General features: G+C 32.6%; 1 long non-coding RNA gene across 1 annotated transcript; it reads left to right on the forward strand.

Annotated features, from left to right (window-relative positions):
- The first annotated feature begins 5483 nt into the window (after positions 1-5483).
- LOC131220385 (uncharacterized) lies at positions 5484-6226 on the forward strand. The gene is made up of 4 exons (XR_009158545.1): positions 5484-5605; positions 5695-5767; positions 5846-5918; positions 6139-6226. It is a non-coding gene; the product is annotated as an uncharacterized LOC131220385 (long non-coding RNA).
- Positions 6227-6443: the final 217 nt, after the last annotated feature.

Here is a 6443-nt window from a genome sequence, read left to right on the forward strand (position 1 = left end):
CTATCGTAGGGATTCCATAGAGTAGCAACGGGCCAGCTGCAACTGGTTGGCTAAAAGATGAAGTGAGCCTGCATTTAATCGTGCATCTGGATTTCCAAATTGTGATGGATTTTTTGAATGCATTAATTTTCTGTTTTTCTTACGCAACACCCAAGCTTTGTAGGGGGCCACCGTGTTTTTTTATGTAAATCCACGCCGTAAATCAAGTGAGAAATTTTATTTTAATTAAAATACACAAGATTCTCCTGATAAAAAGCTCTGACGGGCCATTCTAATGGGAACAATATGAAATTGCTCTAAAGAATCTAGGCTGAGATGGTGTGGCCCACTTGATATTTTTTTATCATGGTGTTTTTGTATTTAACTTCATCCCAGTGAATTACACCTGATTAATGGATTTGATGAAAGATTCACACCAATGCAGCCTCACAAACAAACCCATACTTGGTATACCATCCCCAATTGTCTCCTGTTGTGTGGCCCATATGAGTTACGTATCCAGATGATATTTTCTCCAACGGCCTAGAATATATCATAGAACCTGGTGGACGGAGTGGATGTTGCATATATAATACGATGGCCCCACAGAGCAAGGGATTCTCACGCACTTATGTCAAACAGGTGCTGCGAATGAAAGTATATTGGGGTGACCCAACACCATGTGTTCTTGGGTGCTGTGTGGCCCACTGTGATGTATTTGTTTTATCCACAGCCAGATGAAATAGATCAAAATCTCCGGTAGCCCATAGGAAACAATGATGATTGAGGGCCCTTACTAAAAACTTCATAAGGTCATTTTCCCTTCTCCAAGTCATGTAACCTTATCAACAGGTTGGATAGTAAATAAACAGTGGGTGTGGTCCACTCGAGCCTGGGCTTATTTATTTATTTTTTGGGCTCATGCCCTATAAAGCTAGCAAAATGACTGAATGGCTAGAATATAAAACACATATATTAGGGTGGGTCCCACTTTGCCCAATACACTAGTTGGGTAGTGCTGGAGTCACTATCCAATCTGTCCTAAGTCCGGATCCTCTGTTATTTGGTAAACAGGGATTCCCTGATTGCCTAATCCTCATTGGTCCATGTCACCACTCACTTTGAAAAAAAAAAAAACTAAAAGAAAACTTCGGACTCCAAACCAGCTCTGGTCGTGTGACCAGCACCACCATGTAGCCAGCCCACCTTTCGAATGTCATTTCCTCCAGCAGTAGCAACCGCTGACGTCATTCAACAATTCAAATCTTCTCCCACTCGATCTTATCCACAAATACCCACTTTGATGAGAAAAGCAAAAAAAAAAAATCACATTTATGCTAATAGTTTGTCTAATTTCATCCTCCAGTTCTGTACAACACAAGCTCAACAACGCAGACCACTCCTTTCATATTTGTAATTCTTTGTAGTTACATAACAGCGACGTTGTAAATTTAGTGAGAAGGAAACAAAGACATGCAAATACTTCCAATATTGTTAGAAATTGAAGTAAACCCACTTAGAAAGTGGTTATATCAGTTCATTGTAATCTTCTGTTCATTAGCCACATTTTGTAAGTTGTAACCTTCAAGAAGTTAGAAACTATGGAACATCCCAATAGCTGGGTTCTGGTGTACAAGTTTTAACATTTATTGGATAATTTCTATTACTTACGGGCATGTTTGTCTACAAACCATTTAAATGCTTAAATGTTTCACATAGTAAATTATATACATAGGAATCCATTTACATATGTAAGCAATTTACCACATTTGTGATTTTGATCCAATCTACACATTCAAGTCACTTTCCTAAGTTAGTTCCCCCCCAGAAACAAATGTGAATGGCCAACCATGACTTGTTAATATGGCCCAACGTGTGAGAATTGGTCGCATAATAGGCCCACCATCCGACAACATCAATGCACATGGGGCATAACAATTGTCCTAATCAGAATATCCCCGATATTATCCATATCTTTAGCTTGACGATACCGATAATATTGATAGTATCAAAAATTCTATGTAATTCTATGTATCGGCGATATATCACTACATATCACCAATGTATCGTCAATATTTTTGACGGTGTAAATTCCAAGTCTCTTGTATTGCCAATATTTTCGACTATGTAAATTCCAGGTGTTGCTTGTATCACTAGTGTATCAGCAATATTTCAATAATATTGTAAATATGTCGATGTCACCAAAAATCTGTTTATATATGGATCGGAGTAATTTTTTTCTTATGTTATCATTTAGTTTTCTCTCATCATTTATTTGTCTTATATACAGGATTATTATATTCTCATACTATGACATCATATTAAAGTGGTTTTTGGTATACCATGGTGAGTTATTTTACCTTCTCTTTCAGATAATATTAATCAAATTTAGAATAATTTAATATGCAATATTAAAAAGGTATGTGATGAACTCATTATGATTGTTTCTCATTGAATGTAGGAGAACATTCACTCACAAAAAGTCAATTATACTACTAGATGTGCGCCGTTAAAGTTTTATAATTTTATCAAGAAAGTGAATTTGAAGGACGAACATATTAAAGTAATAAAAGATACTCCATTTAAAGGATTTATGCATTTTCTCAAGTTTCTAGTTCAACGCATATTTCTAAATACTATTCTTACTAAATGGGATGACGAACATAATTGTTTCCTTCTCAGAGGAAAGATGATATTTTTTAAACCCCAAGACATTGCCATTATATTGAGATTGAGTATGAATGGAGAACATATAGATTTGAGAAGGGAATTGAGTGCAAGTGAGAAAGAACTAAAGAAAAAATATTTTGTAAATGTTCTTCTCAAGAGAGAGTTAATAGAGGAGAATATTAAGAATTTGTTGGAAGAAAGTTTGGAAGAATCTATATCTGATTTTGTGAAATTGTTCATACTATATTTATTCAATACAATTCTTTTTCTAATCGCCAGCGAGACAATTTCTATATTTTTGTTACATTATGTGAATGAGTTGAAAAATTTGCATAGTTATGCATGGGCCACTGCCATTTGGACATTTCTGAAAGCGCGAGGAAGAAGAAAAAGTACGTGAATGGACGTGTCATGGTTTTGGAAGTATGTATTACTTCTTATATAAATGAGATTGTTTTCAATCAATATATATATATATATATATATATATATATATTTGTTTTGCATGTCTTTCTCATCAATGATATTGTTTTCAACAGCCATGGTTACACGAGCATATTATTCTTCCGTCATGGTTATCAACAAAGATGGTGTCTCCACGTATTTTAAGATGGGTCGATAGCAGTTATCGACAAACGGGCACACATAAAAAAAAATTAGACAATCTTATCTGCACACGGGTATATACATTTGTTAAAGAATTATTTATTTAAACATTCATCACTATTATGTTCAAGTGTACATTTATATTGATATATTTATCTCCATCAGATTATTGAAGATATAACCCCTACAAATGAGGAGAGTCACCTTCTACCTCTCACTGTAAGCACTTTATATTTATGTTTTTGCCCATTATGTAATTACCCCATAGTTGTACACTTGAGATATATAAGTCTTTATTGTGATTGATATACAGGAGACATCAAATTCAATCAAAGAGATACGTCAATGATTAGAACCATGCCTTTTGAAGATTGAAGAGAAAATAGTAAATATTCCTCATATAATGATTATTTTGTTTATAACATAGATTCTTGATAATATAAATGATCTCACACTTGATCATATAAGTAATGGTTGTGATATTCATATACGACGCCTCAAGCTCGAATAGAGAAATACGTTAGTGGTTGGAACCCATACTTCTGAAAATTGATGAGAAAAATGTAAGTAAAATTTTATATATTTTCTATACATATTTTTAAATTATATAACTAATTTCATATTACTTTATATAGGGAACTTTAAATACAAATAAAGAAATTCGTCAGTGATTGGAACCCATACTTGTGAGGATGGAAGAGAAAATCGTTAAGTACTTTTTACATAATGGTTATTTCATTTATATACACGCACATATTTCTAATTAAAAAATTATTTTGAAATATTTTATTTTTATTGTAGTTTATTTCAACTTGCATTGAATTTTATGCTATTGAAATAGGACCAGTCTATGACTCAGAATAGGAATTATGAAGAAAGCTTACATTACAAAGAAATGTTGAAGGAACGTAAACAATTATTGGAGGTGTTAAAGGGAATGCAAGATAAGCTAGATACACAGGCAGCACTCATCACAGAGATATTTGATAAATTGACAAAGTCAGAGAAGAAATGTCATTATGGTAGTCCAATGTGTGAGACAATGGAGGATAATTGGATGGCAGCATGTAGTCCACAACTTTTCCCTCGTATAAATGTAATATCGGATACACCATTAGCTACAAATGAGCCATATATTTTCTCTCCTATGAATGCGATGACCACCAATCATGATTTTGTACTTGGAAGTCCGAGTTCCATAATGAAGCGTGTGAAAGAGGGTGGTAGGATTAGAAATACTTCAAAGGTCTTACAATCATAGTACATGATAATATATCATAAACGTAATACTAAAAGCAAAGTAAAATCACTTGATAATGATTCAACAATGAAAGAGAGGGCGGCTGGGCTTATGTTGTCTTAAGAAGAGGATATTGCAATTAAAAGTTTCGTTCACATGACTCATTATAAGTATGACACATAAATTAACTAGTTTGTCATTATTCAATTACTTTCATTGTAGTAGTTCCTCACACTAATACCCTATACATGTCTTTAGGAAGGATTCTTATGGACCACTTTATGTCCTTCGAAGTTCGTTAAACTTATTGATTGATCCTAGAGGATGGCTTGATGATGAGGTATATCCACATGTACTGTTTTCATTCTTGTACTACCTCATGTAGCAGCATATATTAATTTAATATTAATGAATGCAAAGAGTATAATCATTTGACATATTATATATATATATATATATATTATGTTTCAGGTTATAGACCAGTATAGTGAATTGCTGAAGAGTCGACAAAATAGAGATAGACAGGATTTATTAAAATGTCATTTTTTTAATACCTGGTTTCATGTAAGTTTTTTATATAAATACGCAATGTTAATACAAATATTGATGTATTTAGCAAGCATTTTAATTTGTTCATGATTGAATTATTTCAGCAATTTATATGTTCAAGAAGAAATGATAAGGCAAAAAGAAAGAAAAGTGAAGACACGGATAATAGTTTTAGTCGTCAACTTCAATGTGTCTTTGAGACGATACCTTATGATTTGGGGAGTAAGGATAAAAATTTTATTCCTATGAATGAAGTATCACACTGGTACTTGCTCACTATTGACCTTAAGAAAAAAATATTTTTAGTTTACAACTCTATTAAAGGTCATCATGCATCTAGCTACATCAACACAATGGTATGTAGTTATTTATATGTTTCGATTTAAATTATTTTTTTGAAGTAAATTGTTTAAACTCGAATAATATGATTATAAGAATATTTATTTATTTTTCGTTATTACAGGTTATAAGTGTAAAGAAATATTTTTCAATACGTGGTATACCTGATTGCAGTACTTTTCAACTCATTATGGATAATGAATGTCCTCAACAGAAAAATTCGTATGTTTATCTTTCAATCACTTCTTTATACGAATGTATATTGATTTTATTTTAATAGGTACTTACTTTTATCATTTTAATGTAAATAGGTATGATTGCGGTCTTTTTGTGATAAAATTTATGGATTGCTTGTCCCAAGGAGATAGATTTTATTTCAATTCGGTATTTTCACTTCTTCTTTAAGATTTTTCATTTATATATCATTTATGAGATATATTTACAGTCCAATGTCATGATCAGGGAGATATGCAATTTGAACGAAAAAAGATAGCTGCACAACTTTTGTTTGGCAAGATAAGTCCATAGAAATAAGGTATTAGTTTCGATTTTGATTTCCTACTAAGTTCAGAATCACAAACAGTACTTACTACTTACATTTCTTTTATTTCTAGTAGACATTATGAACTGATTGGGTTTATTGTGTCATTTCCATATATAAAACATTCCTATACTTTTTGGATGTGAAACAAGACTTCAAAAGTATGAGTATGACATTCATATACTTTTGTGGCCTGCTCAATGTGATATTGCAGGTGCACATGAGTTGGAGATGGCTAGTGTGGCTAAGGATGATACTGATTATCAGAATATGATTTTCTTCTCTTTTCGAGTGGGGTCTTTGTGTGGATTCATCTAAGGAAGATATTACAAGCTAAAGAGATCGTGATTGTTTATCTCTCGTGTGGAGTATGTGATTATACTTAGGGGCTAAGATATTTTAGGAAAAAACTGAAAATGATTTAAGAAAATATTAGATACGATGAACCTTACCATATTCTATTTCGATAAAGGTCGTTGTTCCTCTGTTCCAAATTTTGAATTACTGCCACTTACCATG

The sequence above is a fragment of the Magnolia sinica genome, chromosome 12, assembly GCF_029962835.1.
Source record: "Magnolia sinica isolate HGM2019 chromosome 12, MsV1, whole genome shotgun sequence".
In the NCBI taxonomy this organism is placed as follows: Eukaryota; Viridiplantae; Streptophyta; class Magnoliopsida; order Magnoliales; family Magnoliaceae; genus Magnolia; species Magnolia sinica.